The sequence below is a fragment of the Bos indicus genome, chromosome 24, assembly GCF_029378745.1.
Source record: "Bos indicus isolate NIAB-ARS_2022 breed Sahiwal x Tharparkar chromosome 24, NIAB-ARS_B.indTharparkar_mat_pri_1.0, whole genome shotgun sequence".
Lineage (NCBI taxonomy): Eukaryota > Metazoa > Chordata > Mammalia > Artiodactyla > Bovidae > Bos > Bos indicus.
This window is the reverse complement of record NC_091783.1, coordinates 60534492-60545073: the sequence shown is the minus strand read 5'-3', so window position 1 is coordinate 60545073 and position 10582 is coordinate 60534492. Positions and strand designations below refer to the sequence as shown.

The 10582-nt window shown below is 49.3% G+C and overlaps 1 long non-coding RNA gene across 1 annotated transcript; it reads left to right on the top strand.

The window, feature by feature from the left end:
* Positions 1 to 589: 589 nt before the first annotated feature.
* On the top strand, positions 590 to 6651 carry LOC139179507 (uncharacterized). The gene is made up of 2 exons (XR_011563875.1): positions 590 to 1282; positions 5701 to 6651. It is a non-coding gene; the product is annotated as an uncharacterized lncRNA (long non-coding RNA).
* Positions 6652 to 10582: the final 3931 nt, after the last annotated feature.

Here is a 10582-nt window from a genome sequence, read left to right as displayed (position 1 = left end):
ACCTGTGGGTTCAAGTTTTCCTTGATCGACTCTTTCCAGAGAAACATAATGGTGTCAGTGCAGTTTGAGAGTCAAAGTGTAGTTGTGTGGCAGCTGCCTCGGCTTTGTACCCTGTAAGGACGTTGGGTCGGTGACAGTGAGGAAGGTGGTCTGGGGGTCTTCCCTGGGGGTCCGGTGGTTAAGACTGTGCTTCCACAGCAGGGGGCACGAGCTCGACCCCTGGTGGGGAACTACGGTACTACATGCTGCGTGCTGTGCGCCCACAGAAAGAAACGTTAAAGAAAGGGAAGAGGGTTGTTAGATAATTCAGTTTTGTTTTTCTTTCACTTTTCAAAACTCAGGGCCAAGGTTGGAACATTTTTTAAATAAAGAAAAAAGAGCGCTATGAAGCTATTTATATCAGTTCCCGTGAGTTTCCCTAAATAGAACAGTACTATGGAGTGCAATTGTGTGTGTGTGTGTGTGTATGTGTTCACGTGTCTGAGAATTTGCAACAGTTCACCGAGGAGGAGCATTTAGACTCCGGTGGGCGGGGTCACCTATCGTTCAATACTCAGTAAATTTCCCAAGAGCACCCTTCCACCACCTCTCCGCCCTCCTGCTGGGGCTCCACACGGTGAGCTGCTTGCGTTTCCCCAAACCTACCAGAGGAAACGATTCAGAAGTTCTGGAATCTGATTTTTAACAAGCTCCCTGGTTCTGAGGTAGCAAGTGCATGGACCTTGATGGGAGTTACTGAGCGCCCCCGGCTTTGTCCCTGGGATGCAGGGGTTTCGCCGGGAGCACTGTCCTCTCCTCTCTCTGCAACTCAGTGCATCCTTGCAATCTGCCGACTCAAGTCCTTCCTCAGACAAGGAGCTGCTTTCTCTACTACTTACTTGATTATTGACGCCCTTCTCTCCGTTCCTTCTCCATCTAGACCTCCTCTTCTCCACCTGCAGGGCCCTCTGGACCTGCCTGCAAGTTTCTGCACTTTGCCCTGTCATTTCTGTCTTTCTGAGTTTTATCTGTGCCACGACGCAGCTCCCCTGAAGTTACTCTTGACTGGGATCATTCACTGCTACAAGTTATTAAGCGACTGAGTGTAAAATTAAAAGAAAACGTTTAGTTTTTAAATGAAAATTCATATTATATACTTTCGTTTTCATGAGTCTTTTTCTCGCCAACTTAGGTCTCCTTGAGGACTCTAGTTCCTGCTCTGTTGGCGTTCCCATCTGCCTCTTTCACCAGGTCTCTTCCGATGGGAGCTGCCCAGGACGGCGCTTTTGTCTTCCTCCTCTGGGTACTAAACACGCTCAGCTTCCTTCCCCTGCTCAGGGCTCCTCTGTTCTTAGAAATCAGGCCAAATTCTTGGGGTCTCTCAAACAGTGAGATCCCTACCACCCTCCTCCTCCCTGAAATTCTCTACTGAGAAGCTCTGATGTGGATTCAGGACACAGTTAGACCATGCGTGGAGGTGTGAGGCAGCGAAGACAAGAGCAGAAATGCAGGCTCTGGCTTGGTTGCAGCATGTCATCTCTCGCATGTTGGACCCTTAGGAGTATCTATATAAATATAAATATATATATATATATCTTTGGAGTGTATGTATACATATATATGTTGGCTGTTTTTCTTAATTCTATATCCCTTCTCTATACATATTGGTTTCCTCGATGGGTCGGTGGTAAAGAATTGGCCTGCAAGGCAGGAGACACAGGGGTCATGGGTTTGATCCCCAGGTTGGGAAGATCCCCTGGAGGAGGAAATGGCAACCCACTCCTGTATTCATGCCTGGAGAATCCCATGGACAGGGAGGCCTGGCGGGCTATGGTCCATGGAGTCACAAGGAGTCAGACAAGACTGAGCATGCACACACACTTCCGCATACACAACTCAACACAATCTGCTGTATCTCTATTCCTACCACTTCTTTTTCTTAATTCTATGCTGGACCTGGGACTCTCTGTACTTGGGAGGACACCCATGCTCTAAAAGTCTTCAAGGTATTAAAGAGAAAGAAACATACAGGATGAGTGGAGCTTTAGTCTTCACATGACCTAAGCAGGAGCGGACTTCCTGCTCACTGGCGGTCCCAACCAGCCTATCAGATTGGGAGGCAGCAGCGGGTGTAAGGCCAAAACCCCGGCCAGCAAGTGGCGTGCCGACCGCTGGCCTGTCCCTTCCACACGTGCCCTTCAGGAACTTGCACTGCACTGGGTAAGATTCGAAGACCTGACCGTCTTCTGTGTTCCACCAGGCAGTGGTAACCAACCCAGACGTGCATTCCACGTCCTGTTCAAAGGAACTCATCCTCTCCAAGCTTCTTGTAGTCTCTCAACAGCCAAGCAGTTCAAATAAGCTCTGTGGGAAGAGGAGCTTTCCAGAACTCACTCCCCGGTCTACAGCTCAGGTTCTCACTACAGCTCAACAGGAGAAGAAATAAACAGGAGAAAGGTACTCGGAGCTGGGAGCTAGCTTCTTGGAAGAGAGTAGCGTGCACGCATGCTCAGTCGCGTCCGACTCTGTGTGACCCCGTGGACTATAGCCCGCCAGGCTCCTTTGTCTGTGGGATTCTCCAGGCAGGAAGACTGGAGGGGGTGCCACTTCCTCCTCCAGGAGAACTTCCTAACCCAAGGATCAAGCTCTCTTCTCTTGCGTCTCCTGCACTGGCAGGTGGGCTCTTTACCACTGCACCACCTGCGAAGCCCAAGAGGGTAGAGCGGGTCTGATTAAGTCCAGGTAGGAATCAGGTCTTACTCATTCTCATTACACAGCTGAATGCAGGCCTGGTGAACCCCTTAATGCACAGCTATAATTGCTAACTGTTGACCTGATTTTTGCCTGAAGCACATTGTTTCCAAAATCAGGCACATCTGATCGATGTGTAAACCTGGAGTCTGAATCAGCAATTACACAAGGAAGACAGCAGGGTCCTCTTTTGAGCTCTATTAATATTTTCAGGTCAGTGTAAGATTTTTACCTTTTTAACCAAAGGAAATGTACGCTTGCTCCTCAATTCATCACCAGCCTAGAGAGAGGACTTCCGACCCAGGGCTTTCTGAGTGTTAACCTCCTAAAGAAATGCCTTTTCTGCGGCTACTTTTTCTTGCTTCGGCAGCTGCTTGATTTGCTGGATCCCTCGGCTTCTGGGAGCTGCTATGTCCTGGAGAGATGAGTAATAGCCGTGCTGACTACAGGACCCCGCTGGATCCCTAGACGCACCAGTGAGAGGAAGGGGGAGATGGTTTCTCCTTAATTAGAATGTCTTTCTCTTGTTTACAGGGAACGTGTCAAAATCCGTATGTATCAAGGTGTCTTACGAGCTTCACACTAGTTCCATGAGGTATATATAGGGAAAGTGCGTGTGCGCTAAATCACTTCAGTCTGTCCGACCCCCTGCGGCCCCATGGACTGCAGCCCACCAGGTTCCTCCGTCCATGGGATTCCTCAGGCAAGACTGGGGGAGTGGGTTGCCATTTCCTCCTCCACGTAGGGAAAGTAATAGTCCTGTTTCACAGATGAGGAAACTGAGGCTCAAAGATGTGTCTGAGTTCGTGTTGCTGCTTGGAAGTGAAACTGGGAGTCTAATCCAGTCTCTTGGTTCCTGGTTTCTACCTACTGGAGGCCTGGCAAGTTGTCTAGGTCTGCTAGGGTATCTCTTCCTAATTTCTCTCTCTCTCTTTTGGCTACAGAGGGTTATTAACCAGTGGTACCAATGTGAGATGCTATAAAATTTCCTTCCCTAAGGCGCCAGGAATATAATCCCTTTTGTCTGTGACCAAAAGGGCATAATGATTTGAATCTCATGTGAAGCAAGCTTGTCGGCCTGCACTTAATTATCTAGCTTTCCGAGGAGCCATCTGAGGGCACCCACGTGTCCAACACGTTTGCATCCTCAAAGTGCCGGCGGGCTTAGGTATAAGGCATACAACCCTCTGAGAACCCTCAAGACCGGTAATGCTCGTTGCTCTGAAGATAACCCCTTTTCTAGATATTAGCACCCATTTCTGTGGTTCGCCTTCTCCAGGGAGATGCTGGCTATTTTTTGAAATTTTGTTCTTGACTCAGCTCTAGCAAGGGTTTTATAGAGAGGGAAAAGCGACCTCAAACTTGGATTGCTCTGCTGTCCTCTTCTAAGTCAAGCGGCGACTTCCACAGTGTGGTCCATACTCTCAGTCTCTTCAGTCCCCTCAGTGGCCGTGTGACCATCAAGGACAAAAGCTCATTGCTTCTCTGGCCGGCGACGGGTACCTCCAGGCTGGCCAGGGGCATGATTTGTATCTGTCACTGAAAAGCGAAGGAGCTGAGGGTCAACTCCTGTGGGCCAATTGTGCTTTAGTCCCGTGAGTCTGCCTGGCTTGGGCTGCCCACCCGGCTTGAGCTGCCCACGGGAACTCAGTCACCAGAGAGAAGGGAGAGGATTCACTCCAGAGGACAAGGAGCCGGGGAGCCAGCGTGGACCTGGCTCCACACTGAGGGCACCTCACTGAGGGCACCTCACTGAGGGCACCTCACTGAGCCCTTCTGAAACAAACTTCATAGATGGACTGTATGGTTGGGGTGAAGGAGCGGGAGGAGCAAGTTCAGCCTGCAGCACTGGGCGTCTCAGGGGGCACGGGGAGCTTTGTCAGTCCAGCAGGAAGTGCGGATTTTGCAGACCACGTCTGTCGGGATTTTGTTAGCAGCACGTACTTTCAGGCCCTTAGAGGTGACTCTGCAGGGGTGTTCCTCCGCTGGCTCTGCCTCTAGCCCCAGACTTATAAGGGTGATGAGTGATGGCGTGTGGCTTTAAGGCATGTGACCTGTGCGCGGACAGGAGTCTAAGTTCAAGATTCATCTCCCCCACTGTCTCAGAAAGTCGTTTGTATTTCTCGGTTCTCCACTTCCTGTCCTGTAAGATGGAAACATCCCTTGGAGAGCTAATACTCTCCACTGTAGCACTGCCACCCCCAGAGGACGTGTGTGCGTGCTAAGCCCCTTCTGTCCTGTCCGACTCTTTGCGAGCCCATGGACAATAGTCCTCCGGGCTCCTCTGTCCAGGGGACTCTCCAGGCAAGAACACTGGAGCAGGTAGTCACGCTCTTCTCCAGGGGATCTTCCTGACCCAGGGATTGAACCTGCATCTCTTATGTCTCCTGCATTGGCAGGCGGGTTCCTTACCAATAGGACCATCTGGGAAGCCCCGAAGGAAATGCACTACAATCTTACTTCATATGTGACCTACAGCTCTGTATTTCAACAGGCAGTTTCTTGAGTGGACTGAGCTGAAATTGCCAACTTTGTAGAACCAAAAACAGCTTTGCCAAAACATATATATATATATATATATTTTTAATTTATTTTATTATTTTCTTCCTGACTTATATTTGGGGAAAAAAATGCCAGGGCTGAGATGGCACTAAAAAAAAGAAAAGAAACCGTCAGGAAAAATTCACTGAACTTTTCCCCTTTGCCCTCTGCTTATTTTCATGTCTTGGTGTGTTTCAAGGTACAACCAAGTTGTTAATGTTTTCTGTTTAATAAACAGAACATCTGTAACCTCTGCTCTGGAGGTTCTCAATCAGCTTGGCTATTAGCTAACAGGGAACTAGTTTGAACTGCAAAACTCAAGGTCACTTTCACTGCTCTTTCATTTGCATTCTCCCTGTTATTCACTGTGCTAATAATGCTCTCTCTGAAAACACCCTGCCTTAAATATATCATGGCTTTCTCCCTCAGGCCCAGAGCAAACAATATGGCCCATACCATACAGGGAACCGAGCTGGATTAGCACGATGATTCATATTTGGGGAGCTGTGTTCCTGAGGCTCAAAGAGTGACATTCATTTATACCTTCAAGAATAATCCTCTGAGTGCTGATAGACGAGTCCCTGGGCACGGCTGGCTTCTGGATGACCTGCTTTGGCACCTAGACCTGAGAACCACGGAGGTCTTAGTGTGACCTGGGCTTCCTTCTGAGCTTCAGTGGGTCCTGGGCTGCACGGAGAACACGCTGGTTCTGAAATCTTGCTGAGAGGGACATCTCGAGAGGCAAGAGAGAGCTGGGTGGGACCTCGCCATCAGTGAAGCTCTTGCTTTTCCCAGAGATGCTCTTTTGCACAGTTACCCCTGTTTAGTCACTCACACTTGAAGGGGGACGGGCAAGCAATCCTGACTTCAAAGACATCCTCCGCCCTTTCTAGAGTTGACAGCTTCGACCCCAAGCTTCCCACCTCCCCATCCCCATCATCCCTTAGAAGGAGTTGTCCCATCTATACTTTTCTTCTGAAGTGGTTTTGTTAGACCATTTATTTTTCTATTTTTCTTTTACATGAAACTGTTTTCAGTGCTACCTTGTGGGTTCAAATCTTCCAGGAATTCGGGCTTCCCTCACAGTGCAGTGGATCTGCCTGCGGACGCAGGGTACATGTGTTCGATTCCTGGTCCGGGAAGACCCCACGTGCTGTGGAGCAGCTGAGCCCCAAGCCACAGCTGCTGAGCCTGCCAGAGGCCACTGCTGAAGCTCATGCCCCGAGAGCCTGTGTGCTGCAGCAAGAGAAGCCGCCTCAGTGAGAAGCCCGCGCTCTGCAGCCAGGAGGAGCCCCCCGCTCACAGAACTGAGAAAGCCTGCCCGCAGCAACAAAGCCCCAGCGCAACCAAAAATAAATGACTAAAATTTTAAAGATTCAAGGAATTAGTAATAACAATTGAATCCCTTTTCTAAGGCTTCCCTGGTGGCTCAGATGGTAAAGAATCCGCCTGAAATGTGAGAGACCTGGGTTCGATCCCTGGGTTGGGAAGATCCCCTGGACAAAGGAATGGCAACCCACTCCAGTATTCTTGCCTGGAGAATCCCATGGATAGAGGGCCTGGCGGGCTACAGTCCATGGAGTCGAAAAGAGTCGGATATGACTGAGTGACTAAGCACAGCACACAGTACCCTTTTCCAAAGGCTTCCTCTTTCTGATTTTCCGGAGTCTTCAGGTTTTCATACGAGTTCACCTGGAGCGATTTATCAGTATCAATACCCTCACTTTTTCTTCCATGTAAGCAGGCACATTATTGGTTATTTTCCTTAAAAAGAAAATTATGGTGGAAAACTTTAAAAAATCTACAAGAAAGTAATATGCTGGTGACTTTGATACTTTAAGTAGGACATGTGAATGGACATGAAATAGTTAAGCCCTAAAAGAACACAAAAAATTCACGGCTCACGGTTGCTGTGGATGGAAGGATTTAGGGTAAAGGGGAGGGTAATGTTGTGGCAATACAGGAAGTAAACAGGGGCTGAAGGTCATGGACGAGGCAGGAGAGAAACTTTAATGTGGCCTAGAACCTAAATTAACTCTTCCTAACCTTGGTTTCCCCGCTGTTATCAGTGAGTTTAGGCAAAAGTGCCAGAGGCCAGTGAGAGGTTTTGGAGACTTTGGTCCTCGATATGCAATCTAAAGACTGAAAGATGATCTTTTCTCTCTAATTAAATTTCCTCTAACCTTGTATCGCGTGCTTGCAAGGTGAGTAGGCAAGATCCAACCTGCTGGGTGAGGTAGCTTCCCAGAGAGACTGGGAGAGGCCACGTCCTGCCGAGGGAAGACCTCTGTGGTCATGGTTAGCACTGGGAGTTACTGAAACAGCGGCTACCTGTTTGTATAAATGAGCAGCGCCTGTGGGGGAGGGGAGCGTGGGTGAGAATGGATCCCTGTATGTGGGTGGCTGAGTCTCTCTGCTGATCATCTGAAACGATCACATAGAAATCAGCTATACCTCAATACAAAATAAGAAGCTATAAATAAATAAATATATAGGTTAGCAGAGGCAGAGAGTGAAACACATCAAGAGCATTATTTTTCCCCGAGATGTCGATGTTGATTAAGTAGCCCTAGGAGCAATTTCAATCTACTAGGTGAACAGGAGCATTCGTGTGTGTTTAGTTGCTTCAGTCTTGTCCAACTCTTTGCAGCCCTGTGGACTGTAGCCCACCAGGCTCTTCTGTCCATGGGAATCTCCTGACAAGAATACTGGAGTGGGTTGCTGTTTCCTCCTCCAGGGGATCTTTCCAACCCCAGATCAAAGCCGCGTCTCTTACACCTCCAGCATTGGCAGGCAGGGTCTTTACCGCTGGCACCATCTGGGAAGCCCCAGGTACATCTACAGTTAAAAGGACAATCTGTTGTCAACCCATGTATTTCATAGTAGGGCACTGTAGGGGCAAAATCACAGTATGACTGAAGCCCTAGGTAACACATGGGTCTAGGCATTTACGTGAGCCATTTGGTCTCGGCGAGGAGGTACCCAAGTGCCAAGGGTTCTTCACATTCCCCTCTTTTCTCTTCCTTTGATCTAAAGACCAGCATTTGCTAGAGAATTCTACGCCTGAGGCCTTGAGGGTATTTTGTGCCCCCAGTTCACTTGGAGGAGATGGATGTCTCAGAGGGCCCCATCTGCCCCTCAAGATCATGCCGTTAACTAGCAGCACAAAAATACTCCTGCCATTCTTTACAATTTTTTTTGCTTCTTTATTTTGTTAATGTTTGGCTGCACCGGGGGCTAGCTGCAGCCCGAGGGATCCGCGCTATGTCACACGGCATCTTGGGTTGTAGCACACGGGCTCAGCGGCTGGGGCACGCGGCCTTAGTTGGTCCGAGGTGCGTTTGGTCTCAGTTCCCTGACCAGAGACCGAATTCTCGTCTCCTGCACTGGAAGGCGGATTCTCAACCACTGGGCCACCAGGGAAGTCCCCGCCTCCGCTCTTATGCCCAGTGGCGCGCTCTATACCAAGAGGAACCCTTGTTGACTCAACTTGGCTTTCCTGCCGCAGTCCAAAGCTGCAAAGTGGAGCCAGAGAAGAACCCTTCTCTTGCGTGAACTATTTCTTCCTTTTGGGGAGAGGGAGAGAGCCTGGAGCAGTAGATGAAGGGGCTCCTCCCCCCGTGGGGTGACTGGAGGGGTCCCCGAATTATCACGGTTGTGAGATTCCTAGGGCTGCCCTAGCAAGTTACCACAAAGCTGGTGGCCTAAAACGGCAGGAGATCTAGTCTCACCGTTCAGGAAGCCAGAAGTCTGAAATCAAAGCCTCTGGAAGTTCTAGGGGAGAATCCTCCCTGCCTCTGCCCAGGTTCTGGTGGTTGCCCACGACCCTTGGATCCGCTGGGTTGTGGCTGCATCACTCCAGGCTCTGCTTCCTCGCTGTCTCTGTGGGGACTCTTCTGTCTCTTATAACAATGCCATCATTGAACGTAGGGCCCACTCAAATCCAGGATGACTTTAAGTCAATCCCTACCTTGAATACATCTGCAAAGCCCCTGCTTCTTTTCTTAGAAATGTATTTCTTTCTAATTGCAGGACCATCGCTTCGCACTGTTGTGTTGGCCACTGCCACGCATCAAACACGAGTCACCACAGCTGCAGGCATGTTCCCTCCTTCCCGCCTCCCTCCCCCTCCCGCCCCTCTAGGCTGTCACGGAGCACCAGGCTGAGCTCCCTGTGTTACCCAGCAACCTCCCATTAGCTGTCTAGAATATTTTACATATGGCATTATATATATTTCAGTATACTCTCAGTTCTGCTACTCTCTACGCCTCTCCTACGCCTGCTGTGTCCATAAGTCTGTTCTCTATGAACAAAAACTCTGTTTCTGAATGAGGTTGCTATCTGAGGTTTTGGGTGGACTTGAATTTTGGAGCAACACTATTCAACTCACTAGATCATTTATTCTAAAATAACAGCTAATAGCCAGATACTAAATTGTAAGTTTTATATAAAAATGAGGAGATCATTTTTTTCTATTTAAGAAAGCTTGTGATGGTCCATTGCAAAGCTGCAATTCTGAAGTTAAAACTCCGCAGCAAAAGTCTAGAAGGTAATATTAAGCACTCAATAAAGTTTTAAGAGAATGATATATTTTTAGTGTGGTTTTCTGTGCCAAGCATTGCAATCAGTGATTTACTTGGACTATTTCACTGAACCCTTTTAAAATCCCTGGAAAGCCTGTGCCGCCACGGTCCACACTCTCTGTGGTTGTTGTTCAGCCACTCGGTTGTGTCTACCTCTGCAACCCCATGGACCGCAGCACGCCAGGCCTCCCCGTCCATCACCGTCTCCCAGAGCTAGCTCAAACTCTTGTCCACTGAGTCGGTGATGCCATCCAACCAGCTCATCCTCTGTCGTCCCCTTCTTTTCCTGTTCCCCAATCTTTCCCCGCATCAGGGTCTTTTCCAAGGAGTCGGCTCTTCGCATCAGGGGCCAAAGTACAGGTTAGGGAACTGAGGTTCAGGAAGCCTGAGCACTGGCCCGTCTTACGCTGCCGAGCTCCTGGCCTCTGTGTTGGCTGCAGGACTCCCCATGTCTGTGTCTCCCTGTAACCTGTAGCGAAGTGGAGCTGTGACCACTGGATGCTGAAAATGATCAGCCGTAGGGGTTCCAGATCCCATGGGGCTGACGACTTGAGGGGGGAATACTGACGGGGTGGGCACGCTGAGGGCGGGGCTGGTCTTTGGCGCAGACCACTTAGGTTTAGATCCCCGCTCAACAGCTTGCTGGCGACAGCTCTGTGCGTCAGTTTCTTCTCTCTGCTGCAGCAATTTACTGAAACTTAGTGTCTCAAACAACACTAGTTTATTAT